This window comes from Rhipicephalus sanguineus, chromosome 11 (genome assembly GCF_013339695.2).
Source record: "Rhipicephalus sanguineus isolate Rsan-2018 chromosome 11, BIME_Rsan_1.4, whole genome shotgun sequence".
NCBI lineage: Eukaryota > Metazoa > Arthropoda > Arachnida > Ixodida > Ixodidae > Rhipicephalus > Rhipicephalus sanguineus.
Window position 1 is genome coordinate 14,689,947 of NC_051186.1, and position 24,280 is coordinate 14,714,226.

A 24,280-nucleotide genomic window follows, 5' to 3' on the forward strand; every position below is an offset into this window, starting at 1 on the left:
CCCGCAAAGGCGTCGCCGCAATCGCGCGGAAGTCGGAATCGGGGATCGACTGATCTGCGCACTTCTCAAAAAGGCGGAAGACCTTTGGCGGCACATTCTGGCGTCGGAAGTTGAGCAGCACAGTAAAATTTTATGGCACAAAAAGTTATCGCGGTACGCAGGGTACGCACTAACCGGTAGGCATAGGGCGAACCACTACGGCTTAAGCGGTCAGCGAATGCATTGGGCTCTATGGGACTCGGTCGGGGATTCGTCGCAGCTACGTTTTAACCGTTAGTACGTTTAAAGCGGGTACGTATTAACGAGGTTGACTGTACAGTGGAACCTCGTTAATGCTACTGCCGGGAACGCCGCGTAACTACGCACTAAACGGTAGTACGCATTAACCACCAAGTAAAGATTTGCATCTCCTCGCGTACGCCATCGCCGCCAGCAAAGAAATAAATACAGTGCCACAGCAAATATTGCCTAAAGTACCCATTGCAAAGCCTTTTCTTTCTTTTTGCCAAAGTGGAGAAAAGATTCTGGTACTCTCGCACGACCGTCCGATAGTGCCGATAGCGCGCGGTGGCGACGCCAAGCAGCATTTCGGAACTATTACAGGGTCCGGTATACGCAGTGACCAACAAACGGCAGAGAACGGACAGTGTCAGCTTTCCACGATATATGTGCATGCGTCTGTACCGCGATCTGCTCATAAACGAAAACTGACGCAGTTCCAGTGAAACGCGGTACGGCTGCGTGGAGCCGATCGTCTCCTGGCTAGTTGTGTGCAGCGCGTCGCCTTCTCGGCTCACGCCGTCACTTCCAGGCCGCTTGCTGTACCGCACGCGCGCATTTGTCGTGGGAGTGTTCTTCGTACCCCTTCGCTCCAGACCGTGCACAGATGCGGCGAGTAGCTTGTAACGCGGCGATGACGAACTTCCTGCAAGCGATGCGCACTCCGCGACGCTGTAGCGGTCCTGGCAGCGGACGGCAGCGCGTTTGGGTGGTCGCCCAATAAAAGCGTGCAGTATGGTTACAACAGTGCGACGCTTGCTGTACGTACGTGTGCGTTTAACGTGATAGCGTCAATGCAAAGAGGTTTCTCGTCGCCCGCGACCAACAACGTTCAACTCCGCAACAGCGAGCTGCTTTCTTTTCTACGAAGCGGCGCGCTTGAACACGGCCCCGCGTAAAGCCTGTTTCACATGCAGCGATTTTGCTCCAAGAGCGGAGCGGCTGCCGTCGCGGAAGCCCAAAAACAGGTTTTTTAGAGCGACCAGGGGACGCGCGATCGAGATCGCCGGAGTTGGAAAAATTCGCTAGCGGCAGAGCGGCTGCCCAAGGTCACCCAATGGGAGAGCAGTGACGTAGGGAGCACGTGATTGCAGCGGCGGAGTCGAGGAGGGCGCGTGCGCCAGGAGGAACTCGGTTTCCTAGCAGACGACATTCGCTGTAACGAGCTGGCAGTGTAGAAACGCCTTTCTTTTCGTTTTGTTGTTCTCTACTGCGCTTCCATCAAAGCAGATAAATCGTTTGCACGTGTCATTTTGTTCTTTTGTATCTTTATCGAATCGTGGCACCAACACAGGTCCGTACAGGGGACCCTACGGCACTGCGCACTTGTTGGTCGCATGTTTCAGTTTTTTTTTTTTGCTACTCGACCCAGCACGTTCGAATAGTTTACTGTTTTCTTTTTCTTTTTTTCAATGGTCACGTACCCCGAAGACGACAAATGCGAGCCCCCCAGACGACGACATTGTGGGTTGCAATGGTTGCCGGCCCAGACGGCGCACCAACGCCTTGCGGCATTCGAGAGCAAAAGCCACCGAAAGCACTCTGAAAGCTTAAAACCACAAAAACCAATTTTTTTTTTGCTTTTCCATGGCCAAGTGTATGAGCATGCAAGAAGACTTGCGTGGTAAAAAAAGAAAGCTGTAACAGAAATAAACGTGACTACTGAAGTTGTTTAATTGCACTCTGATACACTGCACATTTTCGTCATTCAAGGTTTAGGCGCGTGAAAATCGAGCACCGAAGTAGAAGGCTGGTGAAACTCGCAACCCAAGTGCACCAAAAGAAGCGAACTCGGAGAAAGGAAACCCGCGGGTAACGGGCGCTTTCCACAACCATCACTGCGCATCGCAGAGGCGCGCGCCGCGCGAAAGCGGTGCATGTGAAACGAAGCCGCGTGCGAGCGTCCTGTCGCCGCTCAATCGCCGCGGGCCCGCCGCTCAGTCGCTCGCATGTGAAACAGGCTTAACGAGGCGGCAGCGATCGGCGGCCCAGCGCGTTCAGGTTGTCGCCTATTAAAAGCGTGCAGTAGGCTTAAAGTGGTGCTGCGCCGCACGCGTGCCCGAGCAGATATCTGAAGATACTTATTGTGATAAGGTTGTCGGCGATAAGTCATGTTGGCGTTCGTCGGTGGCCGCCGCCTCACCTTCGTTCTTTCCCGCTTGCCCGCAAAGGCATCGCCGCAATCGCGCGGAAGTCGGAATCAGTGATCGACCGATCTACGCACTTCTCGAAAAGACTGAAAACCTTTGGCGGCACATTGTGGCGTCGGGAAGTTCAGCGGCGCAGTAAAATTTTATGGCACAAAACGTTATCGCGGTACGCAGGGTACGCACTAAACGGTAGGCGTAGGACGAAGTACTACGGCTTAAGCGGTCAGCGAATGCATTGGGCTCTATGAGACTCGGTCGGGGATTCGTCGCTACTACGTTTTAACCGTTAGTACGCTTAAAGCGGGTACGTATTAACGAGGTTTGACTGTACTAGCGAAAAGGAGACGTGGACGAGATAAAGAAACACGGGACCACGCTAGACCGTTTCTCATCTCGTCCCCGTCTCCTATTCGCTAGTACCATGACCCATTATTCTCGAAACCAACTAGCCCAACTTTCCACTTAGCTGTTTCATAAAAACCGTCTAAAAAATAAAGAAATATGTTTCTATAGCGCGTTCCCCCCTTAAGGTTTAACTTGTATGTGTGCGGCCACTTTTCCATTTTCGCGTGTAGTGCCTGCGTGAACGCCGCCTGCGATGTATGCGTATCACACGACCCAGGTGGAAGACCAGGGCCAAGGCTGTGTGTGCGACTGCATCCTCGGCATCTCAGCCAGCTCACTCGTGCTACTAGACGACGTGACCGGAGAGCCGGTCTTCGGATGTGCGACCGCTGCAGTGCTTGGATGTCCTCGCACAGCAGCAGGTGAGGCTATCAACGTAGCCAACAGTCATCATTTGCATCAACCAGGGGCGTAGCCGGGGGAGTGGGGTTGGGGGGTTGAAACCCCCCCCCCCCGAAATTTTTCGGTTTTGCTTGCGTATATATACACGCGCACATACAAACGCCGCACGAACACACATAAAGTATGGTTGAACCCCCCCCCCCCCCCCGAAAAAAAATTTCTGGCTATGCCCTTGGCATCACACAATAGAAAAATTTCAATTGAGGTCCGAACCCCCCAACACTCTGGCTACGCCATTGCTTGACGTACCATTGGCGCTCGCAGTGCATCAGAAAAGCTCCAACACGCTTTCATAAGGTTGAGTGGCAATGGGATGACGCGGGCCACCGTAATGTTATTCTATATGGTGGATGGTAGCCAGCTTCCACCCTACATTGTGTTCAAGGGGAAGACACTGCTAAAAAAATGAGGTTTGCATAAAATGTTGTTGCGAGATGCCAGGACGAAGATGGATGGACAAAGCACTGCTTCTTAATTGGATGATGTCTTCCTAGTATTGGCAGCCTGTAGTTCGGCACTGGTTCCACCACTCATGTTGGATGCTTTGCGCTTTAACATGGCCAATTCCGTGAAAAAACTACACTCAAACCTCATGAAAACAAAGTCACATCTGCCACGAAAATAACTTCACTATATAAGAAAATTCGTTATAAGCGTTATTTGTGACACTGTAGCTATGACAAAAATTCTTCATGTACTTCGTTATAACCGATAATTCGTTATATCTGTGTTCGTTGTATTGAGGTTCGAGTGAGTGCATGCTTAAAGCTACGGCATACTTAAAAGCCTATAACATTGCAGCATTTTTATTATTGCTATTAGAGGTGCAGCGATGTCAACACATACGGCCATTTTGCGAGCAACTGTATGAGCTCAGTCTGGGTGACCACTGTGTTGCTGGATGGCGGTACTGGGGGTTCGGCGTGAGACAAACAACTCCATGAAAAATTGCGACAACCAGAGGCCAGCAGCTCCACTGCAAAAAATTCTTTTCTGATAAGCGACACTTTACCATTGCAGGCAGCAGGATTTCACATTATTTTTTCTTCATTTTAAACCCTAATACCATTAAGTTTGACGCTCAATTTCTCATAAAATTATGTTTATTTTTTATTTTTCTTTCATTACCTGTTGTCGACTTCATGTGGTTGTTACTTGATTAAAAGTTTGCTATTACCGTATGTTCTCGTATAACCGGCCCCTGAATAGAGCATGCTGCTCCCAACTACAAACAGTTGAAAAATTTTTAAAATTTTGAAAATCCCTGCATATTGCTGTGAAGTAGCCTTTCTTGCATTACCGTGAAGCCGTGCAACGAAGCCAACTTGCACGCCAAAATTTGCGCACAACCTGCCTGCACCCCTACTTTAGCTCCTCAGTTTTTGTATGTTTTGTGTGGGTTATACTGTAGAGAATAGGTACTCTTCCTGATCTCTCATTGTCCAAATCCTTCAAACTGTACATTGTGAGCATCTCTATTTGAACTGTTAAGCATGAGTTTGTTTTAAATATGAGTTGTCTTTTTCTCATCAAGTTGCACGTTGGTCCGTAGACATTAGTTTGACTGACTCATCACGTGATGTCCTCGTTTCCAGTCTGAAGCTTTCTACCATCAGGGAGAGTGCGTGGTGCTCCGGGCACGTGACTCAGATGCCGACGAGGCGCAAGAGATTGTGACCAGGTTGGCCTGCGTCACCGATGGATGTGAGGCAAGTGACTGCAGTTTTTTGTGCACTGGATGTATAGCTTACGCCACACAGCATTCTGCGTTTTAATTGCATGGTCTGTGTGCTAGCGATGCAAAACTGTTGGTAAGTTGACAATCGATACTGTAAAGAAACTATCGATGGTACCGTCAGTAGAACTGCTACAAGTAATACTATCGATAGTGCTATGAATACCTCTGCTTTTGTTGGCTGGCAACATTGCTGCAACATTTGCGATAGCGTACTGTTAGCAACACTCAGTTCATTTAATTTATGAGCAATATTTTGGTGAAGAAATAAATTGTTCCCGCAGTGAAAATGCTGGACTATGTCCATCAATAAATTCATATTCAAAAGTAACCAGTTACACATTACAATGAACAAACTTGCTTTTTATCTTGAAATCATAAAATGCGTTGTAAATTTGAAGTCACGCAGTCGTGCCACAGGTAACGGCTTCCTTTCTGCTACAGCCGAACAGTTCAACTTAATCGTGTACCAAGCATTTCTGGCGAAGAAACACAGGCATGTTGACTTTCTTGCCCGTGAGCCTGCACCTTCTGATTCACCGTTTTACCGTGCACTCGGGGAACAAAGTTCATGCTGCAATGAGTTCATATGATTTATTTTGTACTGTCGAAGGTACTATAGAACTTACTATCAATAACGCTGTCGTTAGTCTTTTTACCATCGATAGTTCAATAGTGACTGAACTGTTGATAGTATTGATAGTACTTTTGATAGTTCTGTATCACTAAAGTGTGTTCGTGTAGCCCACATAAGTGGGTAAGCTCTTTTTGTATTTTTTTCAGCAAGCAGTGTTGACAAGTGAACTCGGAAGGAGCACTTGTGTGTCTTTTTTTTTTCGTTGTCCCAATTGTTGTTCGGTGCAACTTCTTAAATTTTATGAGTAGAGCAGAAGCCCACTGTTATGTTTCTTAGGGAATAACGTAAAAAATGACTCGTGATGCGGGGAAACGTAACATCAAATAACATTTTCCTCAAGCAAGTCTGAAATGGGAGAGGTGTTTCAGAACTTAACGGCTGGCAAAATGGAGGGAACGTATTGTCACGTGGTCGTGACAGTGGACAAGGCAGCATCGGGCTGTTCAAGACAAAACTCTAGATTGTGTGAACTTGTGCCCACCAAATGAAGAGTTAAAGTACAAGCAATATTCACTGTACACTGATAGCCGTGGTCACAGTCATCAACTGTCGGTAATTGGTAGTCTGTGAAACGTTTCGACTTTGATACATGCCTGATTGAACCTGCCAGCATTATTGCTGGTACTCACGTTAGATCCAGAATAAGCTCGGCTACTCGCGGCACGGGTGTATTTTAAGAGCACACTCTGAAACATTCACAAAGTTTCCCAAACATTGCAACGCAGCTTGCACCAGGTGGTGGTTACACGTGAACAGGCCAGTCGCGTGAAAATCCAAAAAGTATTGTGCATACAAGTATTAACGAGCTTTTGTTAAGGTCTCATCAGAGAGAAGTGACTGTTTGTGAAGTCGTCGTGTAATTTTCACGAATGACACCAAATATGACGACGATAATAATAGGCTTGTGCGAAATTCAAGCATTCTATTAGGATGAATATTACAGTAATTACAGTATTCAAATTCGCTTCGACACAAATTTAAATTATCCAAAATTTCGAAGTATTCGAATGAATGAATAAACATTAGGCTTGTGCGAATAGCAAATGTTAGGTTCGAAGCGAATCCGAAGCGAATAGTGATTTTGGTCGAATAATTTCGAATCGAATTCGAATAGTATATGTCACATACTATAAAAAAATGACCGTTTGTCATGACCCAACCAACCGGCACAATGTTTCAAAATTGTAACAAGGCATGTGCAAATGTCATTCTTTTTGGTTCAAAGGAAGTGGAAGCAACCTTGAATAGTAGCAGGATTTGGCTTCCGGTAGAATGCAGGTGAAACCTGTAAAATATGTGACGTTTTAAAATTTACTATACTCGGAGCATATAAGCTGGTATAACAGCTTTTAAATTTAAAAAAGATGAATCGATGTGAGGGTAATCTGTTCATTTCACCTTGAAAGGGGCTTCGCGGCAGTGCGGATTTTTCCTGGAAAGGTGCATTCACGGCATAGCACACCTCTACAGCAGTGAAACTACCTTTACAGGGGTTTACATGCGGACTAATAACACCTATTCGTTATTTCGAATACTTCGAAATTTCCAATAATTTAAATTCGAATCGAACCGAATTCGAATACCGTAATATTCGTTCGAATATTCGAAGAGTTCGAATATTCGCACAAGCCTAATAAACATATACTATAAACTACATGAACCCCCCTGTAAAGGGGTTTCACTGCAGTGCAGGGATGTTATGCCGGGAATACCTATTTAGGGGAAATCCACACTGCCTCAAAGCCCCACTTCAGGGTTAAATGGACATATTACCTCACATCGATTCATCACATTTTTAAGTTTAAAAGCTTGTTATACCGGCTTATATGTTCTAAGGATAGTAAATTTTAAAATGTATGTATTTTACTGGTTTTCACTTGCATTCTACTGAAAGTCAAATCCTGCTACTATTCAGAATTGCTTCCGCTTCCCTTTGAACCAAAACGAATGACATATGCACATGCCTTGTTTCATTTTTAAAATTATTGTGCGGGTTAGTTGGGTCATGACAGATATGCTCATTTTTCTTTATAATATGTGATATATACTATTTAAATTCGATTCAAATTATTCGACCAAATCACCATTTGTTTCAAATTTGCTTTGACCCCAAAATCTACTATTCACACAAGCCTAGATAATAATAACGATCACTTGATGATCATGATCATCAAACATGATAATGACAATGGTGATCATTACGATGACCAGATAGCCACACCAGATGGCTTTGCCTTCGAGTAATCCTAAGGGACCCTGGGAGTTTTTGTATTCAGTGCTAGATGCGAGGTAGTAGCACTGACTGTTTCTTTTGTGCTGTCTGCGTGCTGTCCAGACCCAGGAGCTGATGTTGTGCCGCAATACTGTCGGACAGGGGCTTTCACGTTCAGTCCGAGGGGCTGGTCACCGAGGTCGAGCCACATGGGCTCGCTGGGAAGCTGGACTTCGACGTGGATGCCTCTGCTCGAGGCAAGTGCAACACAGTCCTCGAACAAGGTCTTTAGAACACATCAGTTTAAAGGGGCCCTGCAACACTCTTTTAACGTGGTCAGGAAATGCTGCCGGTAGGTGGTCGAGGCTCCTGCGAACATGCGAGTCAAACATTACAGTGCAGCACGTGGCATGAAATTTACAATTAATTCTTAAAGTCTGCTAGAAATTATTTGCTCTTCTCTCGACAAATGATGCCATATACCCAAAATCAAATGTTTCACATACCTGAAATGTTTCGCATACTTCAAGTTTCTCAAAAAAAAAAGGAAGGGGGCTGTGATGGTGGGTTCGTGGGCCCTCAGACACAGACGGAGTCAGGGACAAGAAAACATTTATACAAAACACTCATAAAAAGACAAATACATACACATATACCTGCTGGACACTAATATACAAAATTACTTCCCCCTAAGCCTCAATCCTTACAGTCCTATACGCCTACGCGAGTATACGCGCGTCCTGCCTAGTACAGAGTCTCTTGTTCTGTAGACGTCACTCACGGCACCGACGACCGCATAGCTGACGCACGCTCGCAGCAGGAGAGGCACAACGAGACGTCGACGTGGCAGACCCAGATCCCGAGCTGCTCGCTCAGGCCCGCACCGGACCACTATGCACCCGGAGTAGCACCGAGTCCACTCGGCAATCGGTAGTGCCGGACCGGAATACGTGGCGCCAGGACCACGCCCTCAGAAGTTGGTTGTGCCAGACCCCAGCAGCCTCAGCACCATGGCCCGACTCGGTAGCTGGCTGGTCTCGGACACCATCTGGCACACCATCTGTAGCTTGGCCTGGCCCGCTCGCACGTCCACTGCAGCAACACGCCACAAGGCCTGATCTGGGACACCCGTTCGCCACCGGAAACGCCAGGCTCATCCCAGCTGGTCTGCTGGCCCCCAGCTCGTGGATCGAACGAGCTGCTTCTTGCTCGATAGCTGGCCACGCACGCTCTGCCCGTCACCGTTCTCAAGCTCATGTGCTTCACGTAGGCCTCTCCCGCGCGCACTCCGTCATCGTCTTCAGTTTCGTTTTTGCTTGCTATTAACACCTTCTTACTAAAGGGGCGCTTACTCGGGATATTACGGTACTTGAAAAGTATTGCAGGGTTTCTTTAACAATGTCGTGAAAAGAAAGCTCAGCAAGAAATGGTAGTTATTTTTAGTGGTACTATCAATGTAAATTGCTTAATCAACGACACAAATTCGGTAGGCGCGCACATGGCAACCTAGAAAAGTGTGGTGTTGGAGCAACAAACGCTCACTGCATAAACACGTGCAACATGCACAAAATGTAAAGCTTGTGTGCATTTCATTTCAGTTTTTGTTAACGCCCATTGAAATCCAGAAGGAATGGCACTGCATGCCATTCCAGAGCATGGAATTGCGTGCAAGGCTGAGCTCATTGTTGCAATAGAGTGCCAAAATAATACTGAATGAAACCACCGAAACCAATGAGGAGTCATAGCAAAATAAGAGTCGTCTAGAAATAAAAAAACCCAGCGTTATTCTGGTTATCCTAAGGTGAAGCATCTTGCTGATCAGCTGTCAGTACTTCTCCCTATTGAGACAGCACACTTGGAAGAAAAAAGCTATGACGATAAGATTAACACATCAGCGCTAGTGTGTCTAGTGAGCGGCTGTTTTCATTGTCTGGAGGAATGTTAACATGCACAACGGTGTCACTACTCCCCAAAAATATCGAGTAAATACCCAGTAATGTAGGTTTTCTTTTTTGGTATTTAAAGTGTGTGACTAATCAAGTCTCGAAATGCAGATCTGCAAGGTGGCCGTGGCAACCCTCAGCTATGACCAGATGGTGGACCTGCTCAAGACATCCGTCATGGTCAGCGTCACGGTCGTGCCTCCGCACAAGGACGGCAGCCCTCGGAGGTATGTGACACTAGAGTGTGCTGTGCAGTGACAGCCATATGGGACAAGTGCTTGTCTCTCATCTAGTCGATCCATTGTTTCTCAGTCATTGGTTAGAAAATCGTTGGTGCAAAACAACGTGGACGAAGAAGTAACACGTACAAGAGCACTTCTTCGTTACTTCTTCATCCACGTTCTTGTTTTGCGCCAACGATTTTCTAACTAGTTATGCACTAACTAGCCCGACAGCATGCGTTATTGAGTTCTCAGTCATTGTACTCGATACCATGCTTGCTTGCCTGCAATCTGTGGACCGTAATTCAGCTCTTTTTTTTTCGGGGCAAACTCGTGCCCAGCAAAGCAAAACACTCGCAGTACAGTGGTAGGGGAGAGAACGGCCATCAGCCGTAGAACATCTGAAGAAACTCGTCGGTTTTCGTATACAGTCAACGTCCGATTTTTCGGACTCCCTAGGGACCGCGGATTTGTCCAAAAAAACGAATTGATACTTTTTCGAATTGATATCTGTTTCTGTAGCCATAACGCAGTAGTGCGGTTCCAGTACAAGGCAGCAGCAGCGACGGAGCTAAGCCTAGCTTTTTTGTGGAGACTGTGTGCAAGTGTGTGCGGATATTCGCAGTCGCGTCGTTTATGGCGGCACTATGCCGGGCAAGTGCAATTTTCAGCCGTCGTGGTTATGCACTGCTGCTTATAGGGAGTGGATTTCACCAGATACGTCAAACTTGCATCGGGCAAAGTGTAAGCCATGTGGGAAGAGCTTCGACGAGTCATCAATGGGGGAGTTTGCCCTTGAAGGTCACATGAAGAGTGCAAGACACATTGAGTGTCTTGCACTCAATGTCTACATTGAGTGCAAGCGACTACAGTCCATGGTAACGTGCGGACCTACATGGTGCCAGCCGTTAATGAGCAACGCGTAGAGCCAGTTCCATGGTCGTCCGATGTGAGCAGCGTCTGCCAAGCGCACGAGTGTCTGACCGACGCGGAGATACTGTGGACCCTAAAGATGGTAACATCCACTACTATTACAACTCATCATCCCGCACAGGGTATCTATTCAGGAAAATGTTCCCTGATAGTGACATTGCTAAGGCATTCTCCTGTGGGGAAAAGAAGTCCGCGTATGTTGTGTGTCATGGTCTAAGACCATTTTTTCTCTCTTGCCTGAAACGCAAAGCGGGGCAGTCTGATGGGTACACCATTCTTTTCGACGAGTCCTTGAACGACTGCTTACAGAAAAAACAGATGGACATCCACTTGCGGTTTTGGAGCACAACGCCGGAGCACGCAACGACGCGATACCACACGTTGGTTTTCATGGGACATTCGACCACCGAAGAACTCCAGGACAAACTTCTAGGTGCCTTGACAGATTTGCCGCTGGAGAAAACCGTCCAGCTGTCGATGGGTGGCCCCAACGTAAACCTGAAGTGTTTTAGAGGAATGCATGATTACCTGCAGAAAAACCGTCAGGTTCAGTGTTTTGAACTTGGGCACCTACGCACTGCACACCATTCATAACGCTTACAGGGCGGGTGTTGTTGCCAGCAAGTGGGGCCTAGAAAATCTTTTTTCAAGCCTCAGTGCCATGTTTCATGATGCACCAGCACGAAGAGATGATTTCTCCACTGTCACAAGCCAAGAGACATTCCCTCTGAACTTTGCTCCACAACGCTGGGTTGAGAATGTAGCCGTGATTGAACGTGCCATTGCACTGTGGGATGATGTGAAGAAATATGTGGAAAGCACAAAAAGGATATGTTTTAATTGTGAGGTGCAATATGTCTTGATATTGATTGTAAAAATGCATTTGCTTTTGCTTCTGTGAAATAAAGTATGAATTTTTATGCTGTAAAAAGTGGCGTTGTCTTTTTCTGCGATTTAAAGTGTTACTTTAGGTCCTTGAAAGTTCTTGAAAAACCCTCGAATTTTATTTCTCACAGTTGCTATGAACCCTGTCTAAAGTATGGGTGCATCACGTGCACCGACTCAAAGCAGTGCTGCTTGCCACAATGCTGCGAACAAAACCGCGATAGACAGGATCTCAGATAGTAACGAATTTGAGGCAAACTCAAATTCCAGGTCAGAATCATGGCTTCACACTAATGAATACACTACTAGCACATCTGGCATGTGCTGGATGAATGTCCAAACGACAGTACACAAAGAAGAAAAGAATGTTTTGATTGCTAGTGGATTTGAATTTGGATGCCCACGCACATGTTGTCATAATGTGTTGCAAAGCTGGAGGTTTCTGTTCTCATTGGGTGCATCGCGGTATTTCTTTGGCTGTATCAGTTGTATGCGAGGGCCGAATTCTAGCGCCGAAAACTTGGAAAAAAAACTCTTGTTCAGTCGTGTAAATATGTACGTGTATTTTTGAGTGCATGTGTAGTGTGCATATAGGTCCTTGGTTAAAAAATTTTTCTGCTTTAGCAATTATGGACACCCCATGTGCATTTCTCCTGTCGCAGTAACATTCCGTATTAGTCTAAGGACGGTAATATTGCACCGTGCCTCGTATCTTTAATGTGCAAGTGAAAGCCCATTGAGGGAAGCGAACGAATGACTCAAGTTCAGAAAAACACGCTGCGAACGAATGACTCAAGTTCAGAAAAAACACGTTGGCTGTCTTCTGACGTGAGGAGGACCTATGGGTGGGGGGTTCCGGAGGTAGGGTTGCATTGCTCCAGTAGGAACTGCATACTTTGAGCAGTTAGATGCAGGTGCACATGCCCTATCTTTACAGGGATCAGCAGACGACTCATACCTTTGTAGGCGCTGTGTTCTCGCCAGCTAGCACCAAAGACAGCACCAAAGGTGGCTTCGCTCGCTGCAATGGCCGCGTTTCTTTACGCCAGCATTTTGTTGATTTACGCGAGGTCGGAGGCTAAAAGAGTTAGCCGCTAGACTTATTTTGTATGACATTTCAATTTGTTGCTAACGCATCCATTGCTTCACCTTTGTGGTGAAACTGTGACTTTCTTCTCTGTACTTCTGTTGAGTTTATGGGCTCAATTTTAATTGTCACTACACTTTCTTTCTCATCAATGCGCAGAGGTTGTCCCTGCAAAACTGCAGCTACTTTGGCCCCGACTACGACAGCAGCGCAGGGTCTGACCTGGGGTCGCCCGGGGGCAGCACCAGTGGCTTGCTCCAGAGGGGAGGGCCTGCACCGGCTGTTGGCCACAGGTGCCGTCGTATGCCAAGGCTCGAGCAAGGTAAGCAGTGCACGGCCACACATTATTGGGCTCCAGTCGCAACTCAAGCATACGAGTACAAAAGATCCTGAAAACAATGAAAGGCATCACACTGAGCACTCTTAAATTCAATTCACAAGACCACTTAAGGGGGGATGCAGCTTTCATATCACGAAAAATAGCAAAAAAAATTGATTTTTTGAAAATCAAATTTTCAGTTTCTGAAACCACTTTTCTATCTGATTCCAAAATATCTACACTGAAAACCGCACAGAAGTGCTTTGAAAAATTTGTTGCGCCCTCCTAGGTGCCGAAAATTATTGTGGAAATCGCGAAAAAACTGCGATTTTCAAAAAATTCTAGCTCCGTGATGGGGCGACGAGGAGCCAGCTTCTTGGTCTCGTTGGAAAGAGCATTTCTCAGTGTTCAAATTCCCCGCTCAAGCTGGCTCCTGCATTCAGAAGGAAGCGCACAAAAAGCAAGTACTTGAGGGTCGTTCCGAGGCCTCCGATTGGCTGCGTCCGCCATGTTGCCCCATCTCGCCTTGCCATTGGTCCGACGCTTGCTGTGGGAGATAGGCGTCTGCTGCTTGCGCGTCGCGAGGTCACGGCTGTCGAAAATCGCGCTACTTCATGACGCGTTCGTACTCGTTCTGTGTCCACAGCTCAACGATCACTTAAGATATAAGTACGCTTTAGTTAGGAGCTACAAGCGGAAGCTCGATCAGATTACGATGGCGCGCCGCGCTCGTAGTGAACATCGCAAACGCATGTCTTTGACCGACTCTTTAGCGTTGACTCGTCGTACCCGCGATTAGAGGTTCTGCTTATCAGCACTTCTGACGTCGTGACGAAGGCCATCGCCGGACGACTCTTTGTATTCGCGACCACGCATTATGTACTTTGAAGCATCGGGCACGGCGGCCTGTGCACCTACTGCTCGGAGTCGTCACTAGGCCTAACTCTGTTCACGGAGCCGATTTGCGAGATGAACCTCGAACTTTGCGGGCAAGAACAACACGCTAGCGTACCCGCGACAATGTGCTTCTCACAGGCAGCGAAGATCATTCGCCCGCGGCTCCTCGGAATTGCGGATGGGCATTTTACGCATCAGCAGGGACCCCACTGCCAAGCTCGTCAGACTCCATGGCCACGGACTGCTCAGAGCTGCGGCTAGCAATTTCGCGCGTCAGCACTTGAAAATGCGAGAGCAAGAATATTGTGCGCCGATTTTTTGTCATCGTAGCTACGCATTTCGCGCATCGTCATTGAACGCTGCCGCCAAGCACACCGTGCACGCACTGGCACCACGGACCCCACTGCCGAGCACTTCGCGGTGAAATAGAGTGCTGTCAATAAGCACAATAAGCACTAGTGATGCAGTTTAGACGTGCTTGAAGCCCTGCTTAGTATCGCCGCAAGCGTTTATGAATGTTCTGAAATAATGAAAGGCTCGTAGACTAGCGTTTTCGCAACCGCCGAATGATAATGCGTTTCACAGGCGAGAGTGGCAAAAGAACATGTATGAAGCAGGGGGACGAATTTTTATATGCCCGACTCGCGTCAATGAATACACTGCTCAAAAATTCCTGTGGCACAAGTGTCTTGGCCATAACTGTCTGTTATTTGGAAAGAAGGCATAGGCTAGGGTGTGAGCCATTTTCTGTCACAATAAACCTCTAGCTCTCTCTCTCTTTTGATCAAAATTATTCAATAATTAGTTGTAATCAAGCAGCAAGACTATTAATTATGCTAATCACAGCATGAATACAAGAAGTATGTGTAATTATTTCAGTATATGGCCTTATTAGATTACAATATCTTCTTTTCTGTCATGTCTATCACACCACTCCTTAATACAGAGAACTTGGTTTGAAACAAAGGCACACTGGAGAGAGGCCACATGTCCAAGAAGTCAAATATCGCAAAACAAACCAAAAAAACACAATCTTTAGGTGTTTTAGAGAACAAAAGAGAAGGTGAAACTTTAAACGCAGTTTTCTCAATACTGTCTTTTTGGCATGTTGCTCAGCTTGTGGAGCAGATATCTTGGCAGCTACTTCACAGATTTTGATTCCGTTTGTTTTGTAACGCTCCTTGAACTTTGCTTCAGGGGGCTGCTTTCTCATTTTTTCATTTTACTCTTTTAAGAATTTTTGGTAGGGTTTCTCGTTTGTAGTGCAAGTGTGCTCATTGCAGTGTCACTGGAGAAAACGTAAACTACAAGTTTTAGTGTTGCCAAAAAAATAATTTTGAAAATGCAGCCCCCTTCAGCATACATCTGGCTGTGCACACAGTATTTACCAACTTTTTACTTGATTTTGTAAATTCTCCTTTTGGAATTAAACCCATGCATTCTGCGGGGCAGTCAGGTGTTCTGCCACAGAGTCACGACAGTGCGTGAAACTGTTGCGAGAAAATACCCTATGTAGGTGTTGAAGTAACGTAGCTGACACAGGCCAGAACCACAATTAAACAAGGTTTATTCAAAGACCTGCGATCGTTGTCTCCTCAGTCTACTCAGACCTATGTGCACGCGCCGTGCAGATGCGCTCAGCCGCAGTTCCCAATTGGCGCGATACAGCACTTCCTTCCCCTAGAGTGGTCTGGTGAGAAATTGCACTCTTTTCTAAAACCTGTCCGGAACTCTTCTTTTGCGAGTTGAACGTCTGGGTAGGACAGGGTCTTCCACAGCGCTTGCAGGCTGGTCTGTACCCGCCCCTTCGTCTGCTTGTGCGCCGAGTTCCTTTGCGGGTAGTTGTTGTGGCAGCGAACCTTCATCGCCGATGTTCGTTTCGCTCTCCCTTGAATGGGTCACGGAGGCTTCTTGCTGCGCTTGCTGATCTTCCCGAAGTCGCACCGGGTCGCATGTCATCGCTGTTCTCCTTCTTCCGTATCAACAGTAAGCAGCCGACCCCCCGCTGGTTCGCCGTCACCGTACCAGGCAGCCATCTCTGTCCACTACGGTTATACTGTCGTGACCAAACTCGTGTTCCAGGAGAATCAAGCGGGAAGGTGGTGCTGCAAGCCTTGACTGTCTCTTTTGTCCTCTCGCACCGGGAAATGAGCACTTAGTCTGGTTCTTGGTTGGGCACATAGCAACATCTCCTGCGGGCGATTTGCCGTCCTTTACCGGCGTTACCCTGTACCGAAGCAAGAATTTAGCAAGTCGACATTTCAGTGACCCTACTTTGTTCTTCTTTATGCTTCTTTGACAGTGCGCACTGCCCGCTCTGCTGCCCCGTTCGACTGCGGATAATAAGGGGCAGTTGTCACGTGACGGACATGGTTATCCCGAAAGAAGGTCTTTTGTCACCACACTGGTGAATTGGGGCCCATTATCGGACACCACTGTGTGAGGCAGGAGAAAACGAGCGAAAATACTCCGAAGAACTTCCACTGTGGTGTCAGCCGTCGCTGTTTTGAGTGGGACTGCCTCTATCCATTTCGTACCTGCGTCCACCAGCACAAGGATCATGTGACCTTCCACAGGACCAGCAAAGTCGACATGCAGCCGAGACCAGCGCTTGTCAGTTTCAGGCCAACTGAAGGAGCCTGAGCTGCAGGTAGTGGCATACACTGCACACAGTGCGGACAACTTTTACCAGACTCTCTATATCGTGGTCCAGAGCCGGATACCAAACAACGCGCGTGCGAGGCTCTTCATTGCCGTGATGCCGGATGGCTTTCGTGCAATTCTTCCAACATGAAAGAACGTCGCTCTCTCCGGCAGAATGAACGATGACCCCAATAAACTAATCCGTTGCTCACTGTCAGCTCATCCCTACGAGTGAAGAAAGGACGAAAACACTGTTGTCCCGCACTCAGTTCTCCTGGCCAACCCCGCAGAATCCATGTCATTACTTGACGAAGCACTCTATCTTCAGCGTGTTCTCTGCTAGCTTCTGGGGACACAGAGCAAACTCGTTTAAAGCTTGCATGTGCAGCACGTATTCTACCGAAGAGCTGCTTTCTGTTGCGCTTTCTTGATTAGTCAGAGGTAAGCGGCTCAAAGCATCGGCGTTACCATTCAGCTGTCCTTTCCGATATTCGAGCTCATACTGATACGCTGACAAAAGTAATGCCCAGCGTTGGATCCTCGCTGCTGCCATTTGTGGAATGGGCTTGTCCTGATGAAAAGCCCGGTCAATGGCTTGTGATCAGTGACCAGCGTAAACCGTTGCCAAAAAGATAATCTCGAAACTTGGTCACACCGAAAACTAAGGCAAGCCCTTCCTTTTCCAACTGCGAGTAGTTTTCCTCTGCAGCAGTCAATGTTCTCGATCGAAAACCTATCGGATAATCTTTGCCGTTGATGCGATGAGACAGCACAGCACCCAAACCATACATGGAAGCGTCACATTCAAGCCGAAGTGGCTTACAAGGATCATAATGAATTAGAAAGTTTGCCTTTTTCATAGCCTTCTTGGCTTCTTGAAATGCGCTTTCTTGCGCCTGTCCCCATTTCCAGGCAACTCCCTTCGTCAGCAAGTGCATACAGTGGTGCTAGCATGGTTGAGAGGTTAGGCAAGAATTTGGAGTAATACGTGATTAAGCCAGAAAAGATTTCAACTGGCTCACCGAAGTTGGCGACGGTGCACCTAGTATGGCGCCGAGATTGTCTTGCAAAGGATGCAGGCCTTTTTCGTCGATGCGGTGGCCCAGAAAAGTCACTTGTTTTTCTCGGAATCTGCATTTGGTTTTATTCAGCTTCAGGCCGCTGTCCTGCAGTCGTTGGAACACTTGTCGCAATACCGACATATCGTGCTTCTTTTCCGCGACAATAATGTCATCTAGGTAGACTTTCACTCCTGGCAGACCTCGGAGGACTGATTCCATGCGCCTTTGGAACAGAGCTGGGGCTGAAGCGATTTCCAAAAGCGAGGCGATTGTACAGTAGAGTCCCTTATGCGTGTTCAGCACTGCGATCTTTTAGCTTCGGCGTCTAGAGGAAGCTGGTTGTATGCGTTACGTAGGCCAACGTACTAAAGACTTCACCTCCAGCAAGCGCTGCAAGATATCGTCAACTTTCGGAAGAGGATACTGTTCCAAGTAAGTAGCCGGATTCACCGTTAACTTGAAGTCCCCGCAGAGTCCTTATGTCACCGTTCTTTTTCGCCACGGGGACTACCGGCGTTGCCCATTCAGAGACGCTGATCTGGGGAAAGCACTCCTTCTTCCACCAGGCGATCAATCTCTGCTGAGACCTTGGGCCGCATGCATAAGGCACGGTCCGTGCTTTTGCAAAAAACCGAGGCCGAGCGCCTTCCTTGATGTGTAGCTAACGGAGAGGCCCTTCACAGCAACCCAGTTTGTTGTCAAACAGCTGCGAAATTCGTCAAGTAGGGCTTTCAACTGCGCATTCTGTTGAACCAAAGTTTACACACGCAGCGCTGTGGCGTCTCCAAAAGAAGACCACGCCGGCCTTGCCAAATATCCCCTCGATTGTACGCCGGACGAAGAGGAGTGGTCCTTGACCGCCCACCACCACTAACGTACTGGTCACGGTTTTACTGTCCCAGACTTCACGTCCCTGGTTAACTTGCCAATGACGGGCAGTGGGTCCAAGAAGCATGATAGCCGCAGGGCAGTTTGTGAGCAGCTGGCCACCGCCTTCTGTGCTCTTCGTATAACACCTCACTGGAATCACACTCACCGGCGAGCCCGTGTCGATTATCATGCTCAGTTCCTGCCCTCCCACGTCAAAACCGTCTCGAGAGGCCGCGAGACGTCCCTGTCGGTCGCACCTGTGTGCCACCAAGGCAAGCATAAATTCTCGCTCTCACTTTCATCTTCTTCCACGACATATGCACCTGACGTCCGGGAACGACTCCTGCGGCATACCCTGGCCAGATGACCTTTCCTCCCGCACATACGGCATTTGGGTGTTTCGATGGCGGCACACATTGGAATCATGCGGCCCGTCGCAAACGTTCGCACAGTGGACGACTGCTTTCCAGGTTGCTGCTCGGCGCCCGGGACTCACGTCGTCGTAGTCGCAGCAGGGCATCATGGTACCACTTCCGTTGCCCACGCCAGTCTCCTGCATGTCACGGACGTCTTCCTGTGCCTTCTCGGAAGCCCTGGCGAAGTCCTCGGCCTCTTTCATGGTCAGCGTAGCTCGCGTCAACAAAGAACGCCGTGCGTCGTCGTCGTCCCGAATACCGCAAACGATGCGATCTCGTAACATACGGTCCATCATACTACCGAAGTTGCAGCTTTCGGCTAGCCTCCTGAGTTCCGCGATGAAATCTCGCACACTCTCTCCTTCCTTTTGCTTCCGCATGAAAAACGCATAACTGGCTGCAATTTCATTAGCTTGCTCAGTCTACTCAGACCTATGTGCACTCGCCGTGCAGATGCGCTCAGCCGCAGTTCCGCAATTGGCGCGATACAGCAGGTGTTATATAGTATGAGGAGTCACATTAAGACAATATTTCATGGCAGAAGCGGAGAATCGCACCAGGCATCACACTATGTGAATGTGCAACGAGTGGGTTGTTTAAAGCTACCCACTCATTACAAAGCGCTCGGCCATAATTAATCGTCACCATGAGCTGCAGCATCAACAAGGTGTGCAGCTGTCTAGGTACGCGTATTGCCTTATAGACACGTAGTGGGCACTTCGCAACTGTATTCACAGTAGGTATTCTAGGAGAGCTTACAACAGTCAATTTCACGCTCGCACATATTTCTTTCATCTCAGCACGGTTGAGCATTCCACCAAGAAGCAAAGCCTGCCAAGCAAATGAGAAGGCAGTGCAAATGGAGCCTGATTACACTATCGCATTCCCCTTTTAAATGCAAAGCTTAGGTATTCTCAAAGTTTTTACGCCCTATGATATGCAAATCTACCACAATCAGTGCTCAAAAGCTCCTGTGTCATTTGGGGGCAAAATGTTGTGGCCCTTCAGGTTGTAACGTATGTGTCAGCATCCCAAGCTTTCTCTGGCTGCGCAATATGCAGTACGCTTATTGCCCTCGAGGGTGACCACAGGAGAGACCAGCACTGCTGTCGCTGTGATGTAGTAAACGACATCACATGACTTGCCTATGCCACTGCCAGCGCAGCGTGTTTGCTTTCATACCCAAAGCAGTTTAGTTTTGTGCTGTTACAGCATGATTTACTGCTCGGTGCGGCAGTGCCGGACATATTTGAGCGAGCCCAGCGTGAATGAGTCATTCGAAAACATTGCAGCAGTGAGATGGTTGCCTAACAAAGCTGAAAATGGGCAAACAGCCCAGCGTTCATTATCGGGTGTACACTACATACTTCCGCGAGGATGTGTGATGTGTGTGTGGAGCTAAAGTGTCTCGCGAGTATGACATGGAACTTCCCGAGCCTATAAGCGTAGGAATTTCGGAACTGTATCTGTTCCAGGCTGAAAAAGGTGGTGCCTTGTTCCCAAGGCAGTACCATCGCAGAACCTTTCCGTTTGGCCCTTGGATGGTTCTAAAAATACACGATGTTGTCTCCACTTCTCGACCTTTGATCGTGACCTCAGCTTCGTGGGGAGCTGGGCTTATTGAAAGCAAACTTTGGCCTACAGTATCTGTATTGCGCAGTCGCTGTACCATCTGAACTAACCAGAAGGCTAGCTCATTTATCGATTGATTGATTGATTGATTGATTGATCGATCGATCGATCAATCAATCGATCAATCAGTTGATTGAAGCTTATTTCTCTTCCTGATAATCCACTGTGTGACGACATGAAACGATACATACACACTTTGCCTACCCCTTACTTTTCACGAGGCATTGAGAATGCCTCATGTGCTAGAGATAGCCTCAGTTGTGCTATTCATTTTTCACAGACCACTGTTGCTCTGCTTATACTATCACTGGGTACTGCCTCTTTTCAGGAGTGATATGCAGTTCAGGTGTACCAGCCAACCACAGAGGCCCTGTGAAGCTCCACCAGCTGATGTAAGTGGTTTTGTTACTTCTGGTCAACAGTCATCGAGGCTGGTCAACAGTCATCGAAGCATACCAAGGATGCAAAGGGGCAGCGGTCATAGGAGACAGAATGTGTGTTGTAATTCTGTGCACACGCACCTGAATCCATGTCGAATTGCCTCATAGAGTTGCACGTAGATCTGCCTCATGCATGTAGAACACAACATATAACTGCATCTATGTTGCGTACATTTGGCCTTTCCACGTCCGATACACTTGATCCCAGGACCGGCCATCACCTGTGCCCCCACCGGTTCCAGCACGAATGGCACGCAGTCCACCAGGAAGAGGCGGAAGCTCGCCAACGAGCGGCTGGCCCGACGAGCAGCGTGCAACTCCCTGCCACCCTTAGTGGTGGCGCCACCGCCTTCCTCTACAGTCTCGGGCCAATCAGGCGAGTCTGGCCTGTTGCTTCACATCTGGCACAGCACGCGATGCTTCCTATCACACGCATCAGTGTTTGTAGGATGGCCTGCACATTTGTCTGAACTTTCATTCGATTATAGTACCACGGGATCACAGGAGTGTGTGAGTTGGCGCGGCCATGCGCAGCGACATTCGCAGCAGTTTGGCACTTATGCAAAGAGCAAGCATCTTGCAGGCATCTGTGGTGGCTGCAAAAACTGGGTGAGCCGAGATGGCTGGTAGCATCAAGTGTACAGCCTTTCTGCGTACCCACTGTGGGCACTCACATTATCTGTTTTAGCGGCACCTGGAAATGAGGGACAATGCAATGAGACATTTTTTTTTTTTGAAAGGCAGAGGTCCACAGGCACAATATGTATTGTTCAAATAACCTTTCAATGCTTCATAGAGTTCTAATTTCTGGGAGTATTTTTTTCCATTCAAATACATACAACTTTGCTAGGACCATTCGTAAAGTTTGAATTATTTGAAGAGATCTCAGATTATCAAGATTTTATTGTGCATTACAATCAATTTGCCATATTGTTGTATGCGCTGCTCTCATGCATAATATATAGTTGCCGAAGGGCAGTTGCGACTACATGTAGCACTGATCACTAAAAGTGGTGCACAGGTTGAGGCTAGACAAGGGGCACATTGAAGTCTCAATCTCTCCCTTGCCTGCAAAACATTCAAAGGGATCGAAGTGCGAGAATAGCATCCTAAGATTGGCATTCATGTGCCCCGAGTGATAACAAGCCGACACGCTCCACCCTGCAGTGACACCACGCAGCGGGAGTGGCGGCAGCAGTCCGTCCTTGGCGTCCTTGATGCTGCTGGAGCCCCTCCCCGGTCCCCTGGTGGTGTCACGCAGCGAACTCAGCCTGGCACAGCTGTCTTCCCACGAGCAGCGTCAACTGCGCACGGGCAGCGGAGCGGGAGGTGCTGGCCACCCTTCGTCATCGCGGCAGTCGCGGCAGCACAGCCCTCTCGACCCTTCCTCAGCAGCTGGCAGGGACACCCAGGTGGGAACTGGAGCTGTAGCTTTGGGCAGATTAGAAATTGCGATGCCAGTTTTCGTTTTAACAACGGAGCCGTTTAAAGTTGAGGTAAATCCCTGGGATACCTAGGAATGTTAGCGCTGCTAGTAACCCTTCTTTCGTTCATTCATAGCGAGGGTCTCGTTCTGGCAGACTAGATGCCTTCAGGTAGTATGCGAGGGATTATTGGTCAGCTGCTAGCTCGTAAAAAGATCACATGTTACGTGACGCCAAAAAGGCAGAAAAAGAGTGTCCCACACTCGCCGCCATGGCTGCTATCGGCGCTAACACTCCTAGGTTTAAATGCACATATATACCCTATAAAGTGAACAGGAGGATGACCGCCGCCGTAGCTCAGTGGTAGAGCATCGGACGCGTTATTCGAAGGTCACAGGTTTGGTCCCAGTTGTCTTTTCTTCCACTTTACTTTCTTCGCATTTACATCATGATTACTACAAATAAGATCCCCTATACTTTCCTTGGCTTTCTTGTCTGTTAGTTCTAATTAATGTTGTGTCTAGCAGAGATAAAACGAGCCCTTAAAATTCCCCTTTTTTCGTTCTTTCCATAGAAAGACCCTGATCTTCGTGTGTATAATGGAAATACAGTAGAAAGATCCCAGAGCATGCTAGATCGTTTTCGGCAAGTCTCAGGATAGCTTGGGATCCTGTGCGTTGCACCCCCAGGCTTGTCCCAGTCCCGCTTGTGCATCACCAACAGCCTGTGGAAACGTCACAATATCTTGCGCGAGTATGTGCAAGGAGCTCATACTTTCAAGGTACATTAGGAACCGAAACTAGCTTTTGAAAACACACTGTAATTAATTTTACAGAGCACACTCACGCTCACCAGTACATTTTCTAGGCTCTTGAGGGTTCGGCCTTTCTTTCCATTGATGCAAAAAGAAACAACTGAAAATTTTCATGTCAGTACCCCTTTAACTTACACTTTGTGTTTCCGCACTCTTCACCATCACAACAACTTGATTATAATTTGCAAAAGTTCTCATAAGCCCTCTTCGCACTTGTTCACCTCTGCAGCACCACCACAGGAGCCAGGGTGACCTCAGCAGCCTGGGGTCGTCGACTTTCAGCGGTCTTGAACGTTGCGGGCCATTGGTGCAGCCAGTGCCCCAGCACATGGGCTCGGACTACCAGTCGGACAGCTCCAGTGAGTGGCAGTTGGGAGCTGGAAGCAGTGCAGGTTAGTTCCTCGGGCTAAAAATTTTAGCCGAAAATTTTAGCGGGGCAGCTGCCCTCACCACCACTGGCACTGCCTCTGCTGAAAGTCGTTTTAACCTTAGCTATCTGTTGTAGTTTTTGAGGTACAACACTTGATATAGTCTCATTGTCATCCCAAAATTAATCAGTGAATTAGACTGATAAGTGCGGCAAGTTGGGCAGGTTGGTAAAGTTGCATAACTTCGACTGGGTAGGTAAACGTGGTTTGAAGTTAGCGCTTGTGCTGTCTACGTCTCTATCTTTTGTTCCGTGTTTTTGTACTACCCAGTCGAAGTTATGCAGTGAATTATACATAAGTTCGTCAAAATTCTTGCATGAGCATATTCACAACGGCCCGTTCTGTGCCGTATAGGGAACCCAAGCTCAAGTTTGCGGCGCGATGACAGCGCCGTGCTGCGGCTCTGCCGGAAAGCTCTGGAGCTACCGGGTGCATGTGCGCCTGACT

At 47.9% G+C, this 24,280-nt stretch overlaps 1 pseudogene; it reads left to right on the forward strand.

The window, feature by feature from the left end:
• LOC119373796 (signal-induced proliferation-associated 1-like protein 2) overlaps positions 1–24,280 on the forward strand; it is a 114,917-nt pseudogene that overhangs the window by 60,161 nt on the left and 30,476 nt on the right.